Source organism: Colobus angolensis, unplaced genomic scaffold (assembly GCF_000951035.1).
Source record: "Colobus angolensis palliatus isolate OR3802 unplaced genomic scaffold, Cang.pa_1.0 Scaffold69, whole genome shotgun sequence".
NCBI lineage: Eukaryota > Metazoa > Chordata > Mammalia > Primates > Cercopithecidae > Colobus > Colobus angolensis.
The window spans coordinates 12,951,930-12,969,164 of NW_012120598.1; the positions used below are offsets into that span (position 1 = coordinate 12,951,930).

The window sequence follows — 17,235 nt, forward strand, 5'->3', positions numbered from 1 at the left end:
TTGGATTAGAAATCTATTTAGTTGAGTTGTTTTAATTTCTAATAACTCTTAAAAAGAGGAATTAACTTTTTAAAGCAGTATTCAAGTAAATAAAATACATTATTTTGTTTTCTAACAAAAGCAGTTATTAGTTCAGGAAGAAAAGACTAATCTGGCTTCTCTGTCAATTTGTCTCCATAGAAATGAAAGCCTCCTCTGCTTCTTTCATTATTAGCTTCACTACAATGACTGATGCATTAGAATTTGGACAGAGTAAGTCAAGCCTCACTTCCAATTCAAATATAATACCTATCTTCAAATTGAATGTGCTGTGAAATTGTTCTGTCTTTGAAAAGAAAGTGAGGTTATTTTGTGTGCCACTTTGGGTAAAGTTTCAAGAATACTTAAACTGTCCAAATTGTATTATCACCATCATTGAGCTTAGTGCTCAAAAAAAGCATTGTGAGGTATTTTTCTAAACTTTAGACTCTATAGAGAAAAACAGGATTGCTTGACAGAAGAAAAGCAAAACTCCTAATTAAAAAAATATAAGCCTATATATAGAATGTTCTCGTAAGTTGCCTATGATGCTTCCAAAGAGTTTTTATCTAACAGATTGTCCCAAACAGCTAGATAAGTTTTAATAATGTATTATAGTAAAAGCTATAACCAATGCAGAATTAAAATGGGCTCTAAATTCTGTTTTTAACTCATGTTTAGAATGTATATATGAGGTAGATCCTTGCTTGAAAGTATCTACAGAAAAGCCCAGTAACTTGGCAGCTTCATGCATAAAGATATAAATGACATTTGCCTTAAATTTGGCAGCCTACCCTGGCTTGGGTCAGATTTTATTCTTAAACACAAAAAAAGTATTTAAGCAAATAAACACTTCAATCTAATTGAAAACAACTTTTTGTAATGCTAACGTGTTAAATTGGCCTGAAGGTATTAATTGATATCCATTGATTTTGTTTTGTTTTTCTTTGAAGTATAACATTACTTTTGGGGGGAATTTTTGAAAGATGCTTTCAATTTCTCTCAATTCTTTAAGTCATGCAAAATGAATTTAAAATCCAGGGAGTATGGATGCATTGCCTTAGTTTTGATGAGCTTTAAATTAAATGTGTGCAATATCAAAATATTCAAACTTACAAGTTGGGTAAATACATTTCCTGATTATGCCAGTATCTTAGTGCTTAATTGTTCCCACATTTTCAAATTTGACTTTACTCTTTTCTGGCGTAATTCAGTTTTGGTTACCAGCCAGTGTGTTTGCGCACATTTGGGTTTGTGTTTAGATGAGTTAGGGACAGTCATAAAAGTTGGGAATATGTTGCATTTGATATCAGTAGTAGCATATTTCCAGAATATGAGCCATAAGTTACAGTCCTGAATGCTACAGTGTTATCCAAAGAAAGGAGTTCTCTGACAAATATATAGCTTTACTAATGAGTACGGAACAAGTGGATGAGAGTGTGCATGTACTAAGGTCTTAAGTGGGGACTCTGATTTATTCCATTTAGATATTTCTACTTAAGCTCTTCAAAGGAGAGGTGCTCTTAAAAAAAAACTTCGTGGTGCTGGTACTCACACTACTTTATTTGGATGAGTTCCTAGTGAAAAAAATTTTTTGAAGTATTTTGCACAGCAGTTTATCCAAATATTTGGTAAACTTATAATTTAGTCCTATGTTTTCTTAATCGAATATGCAATTACTGTGTATGCAAATATAAGTATCAGGTACAGAGTTGAGTTCTGACAAGAGAACATGAAATATCACAAATATTGTTTTCCATACTTGGCTGTTCTCTACTGTTGTTAGTAATTTTTGAGGATGTTTTGAAGCATATCTCATGTACTACTGTTTAAAAAGTGGCAAAACAGACTGCCAGTTATTCATTACTAAATTTTCAGAGCTTATGTGATTAAGGGGAGTGAGATAAGACTAATCGTTTTCACATTCAGTTTTATAATTTGACAAGTTAAATTGAGTTTTAAAAATCAGAAAAGTGGTTTTGACCACACAGATTCTCTTTAAAGTTTTAAATCAGTTCAGCCTTATAATTAAGCTAAAACTCAATTATGTTTACTCTGAGATTATCATCTGATCCTTTGATCCTCATATTAATACCTAAATTAGTCTTTTTTAAAAGGCATACACTTGACTGTCCAGTAATACATGATTCAGGCAGCAGAATAGTGTTTTGTTGTGTCGTTTACTATGAACAGTGGTAGAGCAAAGACACGTTCTTAGGTTTTCAAAATACATGTTCATTTTACCACAAAGTGCCCATTTTGATATACATTTAAGGATTATTTTTTCAATGTCAACTTCATGTTAGAAAGTGATTTCAGAAATATAGTCAAAATATATAGTCAAATATATCTTGACAGGCATCTTGAGATATGGATTTTCATTTTACCATCTTTTTTGTTTGTTTTTGTTTTGAGACAAGAGTCTCGCTCTGTTGCCCAAGCTGGAGGGCAGTGGCGCGATCTCAGCTCACTGCAAGCTCTGCCTCCCGGGTTCACACCGTTCTTCTGCCTCAGCCTCCTGAGTACTGGGACTACAGGCGCCCGTCACCACGCCCAGCTAATTTCTTTTTGTATTTTTAGTAGAGACGGGGTTTCACTGTGTTAGCCAGGATGGTCTCGATCTCCTGACTTTGTGATCCACCCGCCTCGGCCTCCCAGAGTGCTGGGATTACAGGCGTGAGCCCTTGCCCCCAGCCATTTTACCATATTCTTTATGACTGAAAATGGTTTTGTGTTTTATGTTGTTTATATATTTTTTACCTTAGTGTTTACACTGGTAAGGCTTGTTAGTACATTTTTGTGGTTTTTTTAAAGTAAGCTTTTAGATCTGTTTGTGTTTTAATGTTTCCCAGTTTGGGTTTTGTTTTGTTCTGGAAGAATCTGCTTTTATTATTAAATTATAAAATGTAAAATGTAAATGCTCTAAAGTAGGAATTTTTAAAGAGTAAATTATTTGTGTAGCTTAATTGGAGGTTCAGGTTAGTGACCATAAAGTAGGTTACTTGTACATGAAAATTTTAAATGGTACCATGTAAAATTCTTGTATTGTCACTTTTTCTGACTTACGCCAGTTCATTTACTGACAAATGTTGTTACTAAGAGCTTATTAAGAAGTGTAATACGCTATAAAAAAGCTTAATACTTTTTGTTCAGATGTAAAGCAAAGATAATTGATGTCATTTCAGTGTGTGATTGTATTTTTAACTTTAGGTTGGTGGGAGTAATTATTTCAGGAAATTTGTGGTGAAAATTAGTAAGAGATAAAACCCTCAACAGTTTATTCTTACCAAATAAAGTTTTGTGGTCATGGGGCAGGGAAGAGTTTATTTACCAGAATACTAGAGCCCTTACACAAAATAAAGGTAACTTGGAGGAGGGCTATAATGCTTGCATCTCAGGATTTTATTTCACTTCATCCTTTCATAATTGCCCTTACTATGGTGCAGTCTAACCTCTTAAGCAACTTCTGGCTATGGTAACATTGATATGAACCGTATTATGTCAAGTCTCCAAAATACCTAGTTTGTAACATATGCTTTCCCTGTTCTTTTTAGTTTGAGTCCACATTACTAATACATTTTAATAATATTTAATTATTTCACAGTTTTAAGTTTACTAAAGTAAGCAAACAAAAAATCATGAAGATAAGTATTGCCCTCCCCCAAAAAAGGTTTAAAGATTAGTTGAACTTCCCTCAACTACACCTAAATAAAGCAAAGGGGAATTTTAGTAAGCGTGTACCTTGTTTCTTTCAGACACATCTAGAATGTTTTTCTTTCACCATACCTCCAAAAGAGGCAGTTTAGAAAGTATTAAATAGTAACTTTTGTTCAGTTCCATTTTTTGTGTGTGTTTGTGTGTGTGTGTTAACCTTGCTTTAAAACAGTAGCATATACTATGGTCATTGAACTTAATCTCTCTGGTGTTAGAAATTTACTTTATAAAATTGTGTTAAGACTTGGAAAAAGAAAATGAAACTGCTGTGGTAAAAACCAAGTTCGTTTCAAAAAAGTATTGACAATTATTTGGCTGTTATATTTTCTTTGAAAACTGCAATAATTTATATATTTGTATTGCTCTGCTTTGGAACTGTATATATGCTTGTCTACTATTTTTAATTTTACAACAATAAAATAAGTATTTTGTTATCTGCTAGCTTGAGTGAATGTTTTTAAAAGTAGCTATTTTTTTTAAATGGTGGGTCTATATGAAGGGTTTTGCTTTGCAGGTTTAGGGAGTCTATACTTAGAATGATCTTATCTGACAATTTCTTAATTTCTTGTAATAATCTTAACTTAGCTTTGATACTTAATTCTCTGTCTCCCAACAATACAGAAGCAGGAAATAAGATGCCTGTGACTTACTAGATGTCTATGCAATTTTTTTTAATTGGGGTGTAATTTATATACAGTAAGCACACAGGCATTTTACTGTATCGTTTGAGTTTTAACAAATGTATGCAACTGTAGAGCCATCACTCCCTTTGGTTCCCTTCACGGTCACTTCACTTTCCATTTTCCTTCCACCGATTGTTCTGATCCTTTTTTGAGATGGAGTGGAGTCTCTCTCTGTTGCCCAGGCTGGCATGCAGTGACACGATTTCAACTCACTGCAACCTCCACCTCCTGGGTTCAAGCGATTCTCCTGCCTCAGCCTCCTGAGTGAGTAGCTGGGATTACAGGTGCACACCACCACGCCCGGCTAATTTTTGCGTTTTTAGTAGAGACGGAGTTTTGCCTTGTTGCCCAGGCTGGTCTTGAACTCCTGATCTCAGGTGATCTGCCTGCCTCGGCCTCCCAAAGTGCTGAGATTATGGGCGTGAGCCACCGCACCTGGCCTGATTGTTCTGATCTTTATTACTGTACTTTGCATTTGCCTGCATTAAAAAGTTTAGATAAATGAAGTCATTTTTTCATTCCACTGTATGTTCTTAAAATTCATCCATGTTAGCTCAAGGATCAATAATAGTTCATAGTTCAGTTCCTTTTTTTTTTTTTTTTGTGGCTGAGTACTCCTTTGTATGAATATATTATAATTTAATTATTCACCTGTTGATGGACATTTGAGTTGTTTTTAGTTTGGGGCTTATCTGAATATGAGTATTTTTAAATCGGCTTTAAAACATTAAAATAGGACTACAACAAAATATTCAAGGTCACTTTTAGTTAGCATTATGAATCTGAATATTACATTACCAGTTTTTTTCCACAAATGATTTTTAAAGTCATTTATATGATGCTTTTATGGCAACAAGCAGTTTTAAAACTAGGAAACATGATTTTACAAGAGTTCAGAGGCAAATTACAAAATAAGGACTGCTTGAGAATTGAAACATTTCATGGGGTACTAGAATAATCTGTCCTTTTTTAAAGTCTCTTCAAAGTCTAATAGTCATACTGCTTTGTTTTTCAGGAGAGGAAATGGAGACCAAGAGTCTGGTTTGGAAAGAGTACCAGACCACAGATGAAGTTCTCCTGTTTAGTTTAACTAAGTGGCATTAAGAGAAATACATTGTAACTTTTCTAAGCCTGAATTTGTTAGGCTTTCCTCATGCTCAGTTTCCCAGCCTTCTTGGGAATTTTCAAACTATTTGTAAAACGGTTTGCTCTCCCCTAATTTTTAATGTCGTGATAGGACCAGAAATTCTTTGCAGGTGTCTTAGAGGCTGAGAAGTCGTACATGGATGGTGGATAAGAATAGGAAGGGGAACTGCAGGCAGAACAAGACCTGTTTTATATATCGATACTCTAAATTCATAAAAAGCTTCGAAAGGTTTTGTTTTTAGAATCTGATAAAAGCAATGCATTGGATCCTTGCAAGTTGACGTCTTTGGGTTTTATTTTCTATTTTTGATTTTGGTATTGTGGTGTTTTGCTGTTCTTCCACATCTGAATCCCTTTCTAGTGTTTGGATGGCACAAGTCACCACCTCTAGAAGCAACAACTTCAACCTCCTGTGTATCTGAGGCACCTCGCCCTGACTGGTGAAGCAAAGAAACTGAATAGAAGACCTGTGTTGAAGGCATCAGTGGCTAACTATCAATAGGGACAACAGCCATTATCCCATATCCAGTAAGTACAACAGGTAAGTTCCCGACATCTGATGTTTGAATAGCCATTGCCTTGTGTACTTTAAACTGTGATCCTAGTAGTTGATTACATCACCTTTGTTCCTGCCTGGTTTCCCAGCCTTCTGGGTATCTCTCCCCATTGAATAAAGTCCTTTATAGCCAAAGTTAACTAGTTGCTTTCTCTAGCTTGCATCTCAGAACTCGTTAAACCTAACCTCTTCCACTGGATCTATGTCCTGTGTTCTACTCTGAGATCTTACGAAATTCGTTTCCAAAAGTGAACTGCTAAGAGCCAATGCATATCTAAACTAACCCTCAGCCACATGGGCTGCCTTTTGAGTCAACTGAATCTGATGGGAAGATTCTGAAGAGAAATTAAACATCTTGGTAATGCCTATGTCAGTTTTCCTGTTAAGAATGTGCTTTAGGATGGGCACAGTGGCTTATGCCTATAATCCCAGCATTTTGGGAGGCCAAGGCTGGTAGATTGCTTAAGTCCAGGAGTTGGAGACCAACCTGGGCAGTGTAGCAAGACTCTGTACAAAAAATACAAAAATTAGCCTGGCATGGTGGCACTGGCATGTAGTCCCAACTACTTGGTGGGGCAGAGACTGAGGTGGGAGGATTTCTTGAGACCTCCTTGGCTGTGAGTGAGGCGTGATTGTGCCACTGCACTCTAGCCTGAGTAACAGAGCAAGACCTTTTCTCAAAAAAAAAAAAAAGAGAAAAAAAGGAAACCACTGCTCCAAACCGTAAACTGCCCCAGAATTTACTTCCCAAAAGATGTGGTAATGCTACTTTCCTGCTAAGAGACCTTTCTAGATTATCACTCCTACAAAACAAAAGCCAGTCTCCACAGTTTAGCATTTAAAGCCTTCACCATTTGGCATCCATTTATTTTCCATTTAAAGTCTTTCATCAATTTTCAGATTTTGTTATGTTGCCAGAAACTCCACCAAGCCCTGTAAGTCTTTGGTTCCAAGGGATATAAAAGCCAACAAGGCTCTGTTGGTCAACTCGAAAGTATTCTGCCAAGAGATTAAAAGAATAAGGATTGAATAATGTTCATTGTATTTAGCAACCAGAAATTCGGGGAGTACAGTTTTAATGGACCTGTGGGAGCAAAAGTAGATCACAACAGATTGTAGTATGGATGCAAGGTAGTACCATGATTAGAATGTGTTCCCTCAAGTTCATGTGTTGGAAACTTAATCCCAAAAGCAACAGCATCAAGAAGTGGGGTCTACTAAGAGGTGATTAAGTCATGAAGGCTCTGCCCTCACGGATGAATAATGTTATGGAGGGAGTGGGTTAGTTATCATGAGAGTGCATTTGTTATGAAAGCAAGTTCAGCCCCCTCTTGTTTGCTTGCTCACATCTTCTCTTGCTCTTTCCACCATGTTATCACACAGCATGAAGTCTTGCTGTCTTGCCAGATGCTATCACCATGCCCTTGGACTTCCCAGCCTCCAGGACTGTAAGCCAAATCAGTAACTTTGTTATTAATTATCCATTCTGTAGTACTGTGTTACAGCAACATAAAATGGACTAAGGTAGGATTGTGGATTTGAGGTATGATGTCTTTAAACTTTTATGAAGTGAAGTGAAGGCAAAGAGGATGTTGGGTTCAAGGTTATTTTTTTAAGGTTGGGAAGTACTTGAATATGAATAAATACTAAGAGGACAGATCCAGTAGAAAGGCTAACGATAGAGAGGTAGCAATAATCAAAGGAGTCCAGTTTAAAGAGACAGAACAGAGTATCACATGGAGAATGACTTGTCTTTGAAGAGGTTTAGGATCACCTCAGGTTTTGACACTAGAGAGAAGGTAAAACTGCAGATGAACATATTTGAATCAGATTTATTGGAGAGTAAGTTGAGAAAGTACTTAAATGGCTGCATCTATTTTCTGTGAGAAAGAAGAAAAAGACAATGGGGTCAGAGACTCAAAGAAAGTGGTAAAGTGCTGAATAGCTACTACTTGAGGAATGAGGAGGTTCCTGACCGTCAGAGGAGGGGTTTAGAAGAGGTAGAAATGAGGAACCATGACTCACCATTGGTTAAGGTTGCCTGAATTTGCTTTCTGATTTTGTTGCTGTAAAGAAGAGGTGCTTAGAAGAGTGAAAATGAGTGACCATGACCGTTTAGAAGAGGTGGAAATGAGAGACCGTGACTCACCATTGGCTGAGGTTGTCAGAATTTGCATTTGGATTTTATTGCTGTAAAGAACAAGAAGGAGTATTTTTGAAATGGGAGTAAACGAAACTGAAAGCACTACTGAAAATAGATTAGAATCTGAAACTGAGATAAATTTGTGGCTCAAAAAGAAAATTTACAAAAACCAATAGATGGAATTTCAAGTGTGGGATAAATGAGAAATATGAAAAGCTACTGCAAATGGCATGTGGGAAAAATATGAATCCTATCGTCTTCACTTAGTTTTTTCAAGCAATAATTTTATTTGTTCTCTCAGTATTTGGTGTGATGGCAAAGGTAGACTAAGACTTTGTTGTGAAAACCAAGCCCTTATAGGTCAGTTGGTATCAAGCTTCACCAGAGGGAATTCAAGAAATCTTTAACCTAGATAAGAGGTTTATAAGAGGATGGTCAGTACAGTGTACAGAATGTAGAAGAAAACCATAGCATAGCTAAAGAGGTTTATAAGAGGATGGTCAGTACAGTGTACAGAATGTAGAAGAAAACCATAGCATAGCTAACGCGAGAGTTTCAGATCTGTAACTTCAAAGCCAAGAAAGGCAGTGTGAATAGAGAAGGGCTATTCTAGAAGAAAGAGGCAACTGAACTGAAAAGTAATTAAGGCAGAAGAGGAAGTTGTAATGAGCAAGATGATTGCTAAACCAACATGCAGGAACTTCTCTTCCAATCTTCTGCCACAACTAAGCACCTCTTTACCTCTCTTAGCCTCTGTTTTCTCATCTATAAAAAATGAAATTGAACTTTGTGATGTTTAGGGACCTTCCAACTCTAACATTCTACAAGTATAATGAATTTTAAGAAACCTACAGTGGAAAATTCGCAAGCCCCTGTATGAACAGCAGAACTGAGCTGAAAGAGGACAAAGAAAACGTGGTTTCATTTTAAGAGGAAACTGTGAGGTGCTGTTATAGCAAGCTATTGCTGTGATCACCTGTGACAAAAGAGAAAAGAGGGCTGAGTCAGCCTGGCTCCTATTATAAGCAGCTACACAATCCTCTGCATGCTGTTTAAGAGCATCTATGTTGTAGAAAGAAAAAGAGGTCTATATATTTTGGCATCTTGTTACTCTTTCACATTCTCATATCAGGGGAAACTATTGGGAAAGAATGTTCTCTTAGTAACAGTGGGATGGTTCTCCCACACAATCAGAAGTTGGGTCACCTCCAGCACAGTTCCTAAAGGCTGGCTCTTGTGTATGAAAAATGAGACAGGTAAAGGCAATGTGGTAAGCTAGTTAATGGGATAGAATTTATTCATCAATAAAATTGTTCTTTGTTCTGAGATTATGTCTTTCCTATGGGGATATAAATTGTTCTTTCTTTCATGAAGTGATGACAATAGATGGTAGATTTTCATTTTTGTTTATTTGTTTAGTTTTAAGTCCTTACTTGGTAAAATTAAGACCACAGTCTTGTATTGGTCTATTAGTCAGGGTTCTCCAGAGAAACAAAACACAGCATGTATATATGTGGAGAGAGAAAGATTGGTTTAATTCCCTAAATCAGCTCTGGGGGCTGGCAAATCTGAAACCTGCAGGGCAGGCTGGGTGGGTGGAAACCCTGAGAGTTGATGCTGCAGTCTTGAGTCTGAAGGCAGTTCAGAGGCAGAATTCCTTCCTCTTCAGGGGAACTCAGTCTTTTCAGACCTTCGACTGATAGGACACGGCCCACCCACATTACAGAGAGTAATCTGCTTTACTCAAAGTCTACTGATTTAAATCTTAATCATATCTAAAAACTACTTTCAAAGCAACACCTAGACTGATTTTGACCAAACAACTGGGCATAATATTTTCCATTTTATTTCAATTTTATTTTAATACTCCATGAATTTAACAAGTCTGGAAACCATGAATCTGGCATTATTTTATGCAGACAGTTGTCTCTGAGCAGCACAATCCTAAATCCTCTACTTGCGTCATCACTGTCTCCAAAGAAAGAAGTGCCCGTAAGAGGCTCTTACACTATTCTGAATTTTTCCATGTGTTCTAAAAGGGCTTAGAGGAACAGCTTATTAATTTTTTGGAATAATCCTTTGCATAATAAAATTACAAGTTATTTCATTTGTGGTGTTATTTTTTCCTCTTAATCTAGTGTTCAATCAGGAATTATTTGAAGACTGAGTGTTATACAAAAAGTAAAAGATTCAATGCCTCTAATAATTCAATATCCAATCATTTTAGACAAATTACTAAAGAGTATTAGAATGTTGAACATTTGGTTCATTCCTCTCTTATTCTCCTTGCCCCCTCCCTTTGTACCCCATCCAGAAAGTCATCTTGTATAAGAGAAGGATCCTACTGAATCCCATCTACTGCCAACCCACAGTATATGTTTCCTTGAAAAAATTTGCATAGTCCCAGCTATTAGAAGAGCTCTAGAGTTCCCCAAGACTAACTGGGTAAATAACCAAGTTGCTGGCCATCTTGCTGTGGACGAGCTTGTTCCTGTTTGTCCTGATCAGATAGCTCTGAAACTAGAAAAGACAGCACCTGGGCCTCCTGCTAAGTTTCTCTTCACCGTTCCTGCCTACTGCTTCTCACAAAAGCCCCAGAAACATGTTGGGACCCAGTGCACTGCTGTTGCCCTATAGAGACAACGGGGCACCTCCCTTGCTTAAAAGAAAATGCAGAGGGAGTTGAGCTAGTGACATGCAAAGCCACATTTCCTTTGCTGCCTCCATCTCTTCTCATCTTCATACTTGTGCGAATGAAGTATGGGGAAATAGACTCACATCTTGCAGGACTACACTGCTTTTCATCAAAGTACGGAAGAAATTTCTAGCCCAGATGGACACAGATTGGTCTCATCTCAGATGACAAAGTGAACCAGCATGTGGGATATATAAATATCATAGGAAAATACTGAAAATATAGAGCTAGAGGGACCTTCAGTAGTCTTGCAGCTTTTGTTTGATTTGATTTGGTTTGGTTTGGTTTTAGCAGAGGTCTTTGTTTAAAAAAAAAAAAAAATCCTTCAAGAATTAAAAAATGTGAAATGTACAGGAAATAGAGCTGCTGCTGCTCTACTCGAAGGACAATGGAGATTATTCGACCAAAGTCCCCTTTGTATGCCTCTCAGTGACAATCCCCTAGTTTCTCAAACCTTCTATCATGAGCCTCTGAGGCAGCTATGAGAGACCAGCAGGCCCCTGGTTACCTACAAAGCACCTTCTAGAAACTGCTTGTCTACTCTAATACCTTTAGGTGGCCTAAGTCAGTTAAGAAACTTCCAAACATTCGATACCTTGTTAGCCACAGAGCCAAAGACAAGCACCAAATCTCCTGATTTCATTTCCAAAGCACCCATGACTTGATACCACTTCCAGCTGGGCTTCTAATTTTTATTTTTATTACACAAGATCTTCTTTCTAATGGAATTGTAAGCTATTTCTCCACACTCTGCTGGACCAGCCTGAAACAGCCAGGAGAGGACTACACAGTTGGAAAAGAACAGGCAACACAAATTTTCTAGGGAATCCAGAAGTATCTTAGATGTCTTCATCCTGAAAGTCAGTCAAAATAGACTGTGGGAAGAGTAATACCAGTAGAACTTGCAATAACAAATGCTGCTTTACATCAAAAAGCCAGTTTCAGCAAAATTTGTTTATAGGAAATTTCAAAGCTTATACATGTCTATTGCGATTACCTGCGGGGGTGGGGTGGGGTGGGGTGGGAATCGCTTACCCTGCTGCTCTTGACTAGCTCTTCAAAGTAAAGCAGCTCAGGTTATACATTACTGTAGTCATATGTTTGAGGGCCTGTGGGTATTGTGTGACTAGGATTTTCTGGTCAACAGAAGAAAATCACAGCTATGTGTACAAAAGCCACCAGATGTCCCTTATCATATTAGCATCTCTTGTGCAGAAATATATTTTTTGGCACCATATCCTGGAACCAAAGAGAAGGCTAAGGTAAATGGAATAGCAGATAAGCTCATAAGAAGCCAATTCCAGTCTCATAGCTGAACGAATTTGAAATGGAAGCCCAGTTAGATACAAAGAATTTTAGAACAAGATCTGAAACTTAGTTAAGTAGTCCTCTTAGTCATTACCACTAACTTGGTGCGCATTAGAAGTAAAAGGAAGACTTATCCAATTACCAGTGCTTGGTTTCCTGTTGTGCTAATGAGCAGGAAAACAGACCACCGCTAAGAACGAATTCATGCCTGTGAGCAGCCTGCAGCTTAGCCACATGTCTGGGTGTGTTGAATTGTTCTGATCAGTCAACTTAGGTAAAATCTCATTACTGGTAGATGCCAGAAATAACACCAGCAAAATCCCCTAAGAAAACCCCAAGATGGAGTTTATGCTATTCCTTCCCCTTTCCTTCTGGAACAATTCCATCCTAGAGCTATCAGGTGCAACAAGCAAGGTTAGGGTGAATCCTCATTCACAGGGGCATGGTGAGGTGTGTTTGAGCTGGAGCAAACCAGGAGGGCCTAGCATGGGGTGGGTGGGTAGGTCTGATGCAGGCTGTCGGATCTAGAGTGGGAGGAGGAGGACACCCATGGGGGCAGTGGGGAGCGGGAGATTGGGGATGGGGTGCCAGAGCCTCAGTGGACGGAGGAAGCATCAGCAGGGGAAAGGTTATTAAAATGAGGCAGATGTCTCAATTAGTAGAGGTTTATGAAGCCAAAGTTTGAGGGCGACCCAGGAAAAACACAAGTCACAGGAGTATCTGTAACCTGGGCTTTCCGAAGAGGGTTTGGGGAACTCATTACTTAAGGGGAAAAGGGAAGGAGGGTAGGCAGTGAAACAAATAGTTACATCCTTGTGAGGCTCTAACTAGCGCTAAATGAATCTATGTTTTACATAAAAGAAGGTGAACACTTTGAAAAGAGGAAGGAAAGAGTCAATTATGCATCCATCTCAGGGTAGGCGCAGGAGTGGTTCATGTCTTATCCTTGTTCTGTACCCTGGAAGATAAGCTTGTAATTGACATGGTCAGGGTGAGATTTAACAGAACTCGGTTTTAGGAGTTAAACTTAGGCGGTAGAACCAAGGTTACAATTGACATGTGTTGGTTTTATAGGGGAATATGTATCCTGAAAGATTTTGGGGCTAACAAGGACCTTCCTTGAGAGCAATCTGTGAGGGGGCCATCTGGGGAGGGACATGGCCTTTTGCCGTGTTGGGAAACTGGCTTACATATAATGCTATGACACAAGATTGTGAAATGACAGCTATCTGGGGAAAAAGAAAGGCAATATTTGCATGACTCAGTTCCCAGGCTTAATTTTCTTTTGCAATAGTAATGTTGAGGTCCCAATATTCTGATTTCTTTTACGGGGACAAAGTGGCAACACAGGGTTGATTATATAGGAAGGAATTTAAATAAGTAAATATATTAAGAATTTGGGGAGTTCAGTTTCTCATTCCTCAAGGAGTTACAAATATGAAAGAGAAGAGAACCAGAATGAACCCTGAGTCTGGTTGCAATTGAAGATAATGGAGTAAATGCATGATTTTTAATAGATAGATAAGATACAAGTCTAGATACACACAGATGTAAACGCGCCTCTGTGCTTGGCCACTGAGAAGAGAGTCTGGGAGAATGACCCCCAAGAAAAGCAATGAGTAACAACTAGAACCCAAATACTGCTTTCTAAAAACTGTTCTCCACTAAACCAGGGCCCCTTTTGGAGAAACGATTGACTTTGGGATACAAGGTAAGTCTGGAATATCTTTTTGTTCCAGAAAGTACGGAATACTAAAAAGAGATGGGGACATGTCAAAATAACAGAGAACCATATTGAAGGAGTCCTCACTAGCCAAATCAGAGGCAATTTAAGCACCCAAATACTTAGTGAATCCATTGAATAAACTAGGAAAATCTTGTGATGAAATGAATCCATAAATTGAGTTTTTCATAAGAGATGGACTATTTACATAATCTCAAAATACATCCTTCCAAATAATTATTAATTACAAAAGGGAAAGAATAACTTTTTGGTGGAAAAGCCTGACAGACTTGACTCTAATCAAGTGATCAAAGTTGATGTTAGGCAGTGAGGATGAGAACAGGGTAAGAAAAGATGTAGGACAGCTAAATATTTTCCTTAAGAAAATACAATTTGGGCTGGACACGGTGGCTCATGCCTGTAATCCCAGCACTTTGGAAGGCCGAGGCAGGCAGATCACCTGAGGTCAGAAGTTCCAGACCAGCCTGGCCAACATGGTGAAACCCGTCTCTACTGAAAATACAAAATTAGCTGGGCGTGGTAGTGGGTGCCTGTAATCCCAGCTACTTGGGAGGCTGAGGCAGGAGAATCGCTTGAACCTGGGAGAGGGAGGTTGTAGTGAGCAGAGTTTGCACTACTGCGCTCCAGACAGGAAGACAGACTCTGTCTCAAAAAAAAAAAAAAAAAAAAAAGAAGCCACAACAGTTCAGAGTCCTGGAGGCTGGAAGTCTGCAATCAGGGGTCTGCAGGGCCACAGTCCCTCTGAAGGCTCTAAGGGAAGAACCCTCCCGCCCCTCCCGGCTCCTGGTGGCCCCAGGTGCTCCTTGGCTCGTGGCCACGGCACTCCGGTCCCTGCCTCTGTTGTCATGTGTGAACTTTGTCCCTGTGTCTGTCTCTGCCCACATTCTCCCTCTTCTTCTAGGGATACCAGTTATTGGCTTAGGGCCTGCCCTAATCCCATTTGGCCTTATCTGAATCAGATTTCATCCACAAAGGCCCTGTTTCCAAGTAAGCTCCCATTCACAGGTGCCAGGGATTATGTCATCAGTATGTCTTTCTGGAAGACACAATTCTTCCCCCAACAATCAGCAAGCCCCAGTGGGTGCTGCTGTGGCCACAGGAGAGTCAGGATGGTCTGGGAGGAGCCCTCAGGGGCTGCAGCTGTCCCAAGACCACACAGCTAGTCCCGTGATGTGGCTGGGCCTTTGCCAGCTGGCTTGGCCTCTGCAGGCCTCTAGTTTTGCCACTTACTGCATGGGGGCAGGCCTGCTGACCCAAAACCTACTCTCTGCCTCTCCTAGGCCCTGCCTGGCCTGGCAGCCACAGAGCAAAGCCAGCGAGACTGTGGGTGGTTAGACTATTCACCATTGCTTCCCCACCCCAACCACTGTGAGGCACCGGCACCCCTGGATCCCCCTGCAGACTTGCAAATGCACAGCGGGGTGAAAGCCTATACCCCTAGAAGGCTCTCAAGCCACGCTCTCCAGTCCAGCAGCCACGAGCCACACGTGGCCACTGAGCCCTTCACCTGTGGCAAGTTCAAACCAATGTGTGCAATGTGTAAAATGCACACCAAATTTCAGGCGTAGTACTAAAAACACTGTAAATGTTTCATTAATAATTTTTATATGAATGCCAAAATACTGGAATTTTTTGGACATATTGGATCAAATAGAATTTGTTATTAAAATCAATTTCACCGGTTTCTGTTACCTCTTTAGTGTGGCTACTAGAAAATATAAAATTCTGTGTGTGGATGGCTTTGTGTTTGTGTTGGACGGCGCTGGTCTGAAAGCTGCTTTTGAAATGGTTCTAAGACTCTTAACCACGAGGTGGCAGCATTTCTTCAACAGGGGAGTGAGATCCCGTCAGTCCTCCCCCTCCTGAACTGACCAGCGGCTGCGCCTGGGTCAGGAATGAGACCTGAATGAGGTCAGAGAGGTCAGGCCATCTGCCCAGGTCACACAGCAGAGTCAAGGAGTCAGAATCTGAATCCCAGACCCTAGGACACGAAAATCCCCTCCGTCCCCAGGCTCTGGTAAGGACAGGGAATCCTCCATCAGGGAAGGCTGGGGCAGAGGGGAGAGAGCACCAGGCTTGCTCTGAGCAAGACCCAGATGGCGAGACAGGGACATGGCAGCCTGGGGTGTGGGGGCCTGCACTGCAGCTGACTGGCTCTGCCCACTTCTGTGTGGGCTGGAAAGGTCCTTGACTTCCACGCTTATCCGTAAGACGGGAGACTGGACTGGAGGATGAGTGATTCCTCCTAGAAACACTTGCCGATGCCATGGCAGTGCTCAGCACCTGCCAGGGACAGAGATCAGCCCGTGCATCCTGTTGGGTGAGGACAGGGCGATCTGTGCATCCTGCTGGGTGAGGTCAGGGTGGTCTGTGCTGCCTGCCTGCAGAGGAGGAGGCTGCACTTCTTCCTGGGAAAGGGCAGGTCAGGAGAGCTTCCTGGAGGAGGGGGCTGTGGTCTTCAACAAGCCTATGATTCCAGATACTGTCTGGGCTCTCAGGGGCTGAGGGGAGGCCCACCCACGACACGGCACAAGCTCCAGAGCACCCCACCCGCACACCTGCATGAGCACACACGCAGGGGTTAGAAAAGAGCTGAGGTAGGGCGAGGAGCAGAGGTGGGGGGAAAATCCAGGCATCAACAGAACGGAAAGGAAAAGCGTCGACATCGCGCCCCAGGGTGGGGTATCGTGGTCCTGGCACATCCAGTCACAGGGCTCAGGCAGTTCTCAGGTATCCACAAATCCCAGACAACGAGCAATTGAGAACATGACACCCTGCACCCTTGAACCCACACAGGGCCCCACTCTTGCAGGAGCCCAGATGTCTGTTTCTGATGAGAGTCCTGAGCAAGGTTTGCTAGATGCACCTCCATACCTGGAGAGGCTGTGAGGCCAGGTGGGAGCCCAGGATCCAGCCCCCAGCCTCTACCTACCTGCTCCCCCACCCCCGCTGCACACCCCTTGGTGAGGTCGTGCAGGCACACCTCCTAGAGGGTCCCTGCGTCCCTCCCTTCTCCCAGCCCCAGATCCCTCCAGGGGGCCCACGCCCCCTCCCAGCCCTCAGGGCCACTTCCGGAGACTTGCTGTCCACATCACAGCTCTAGATGGGAGGGAGGGGTTGAGAGTTTGCCATAGCCCAGAGAGACCGCCCCGTTCCTGGAAGGACCTGGGGACCTTGGATGGCCTCTCAAACTGCAAAGTCCTGGCACCTGCTCCCTCGGACCCACCA

General features: G+C 40.8%; 1 long non-coding RNA gene across 2 annotated transcripts in view; it reads left to right on the forward strand.

Moving 5' to 3' along the window:
- Positions 1-307: 307 nt before the first annotated feature.
- Positions 308-17,235, forward strand: part of LOC105500838 — an 18,221-nt gene continuing 1,293 nt past the window's right edge. The window contains exons 1-4 of one of the 2 annotated variants that reach the window (XR_001000093.1): positions 308-338; positions 3,130-3,131; positions 5,923-6,102; positions 7,501-7,565. This is a non-coding gene — a long non-coding RNA (uncharacterized LOC105500838). The remainder of the gene's footprint in view (positions 339-3,129; positions 3,132-5,922; positions 6,103-7,500; positions 7,566-17,235) is intronic. The other variant, XR_001000092.1, reaches the window with a different exon arrangement.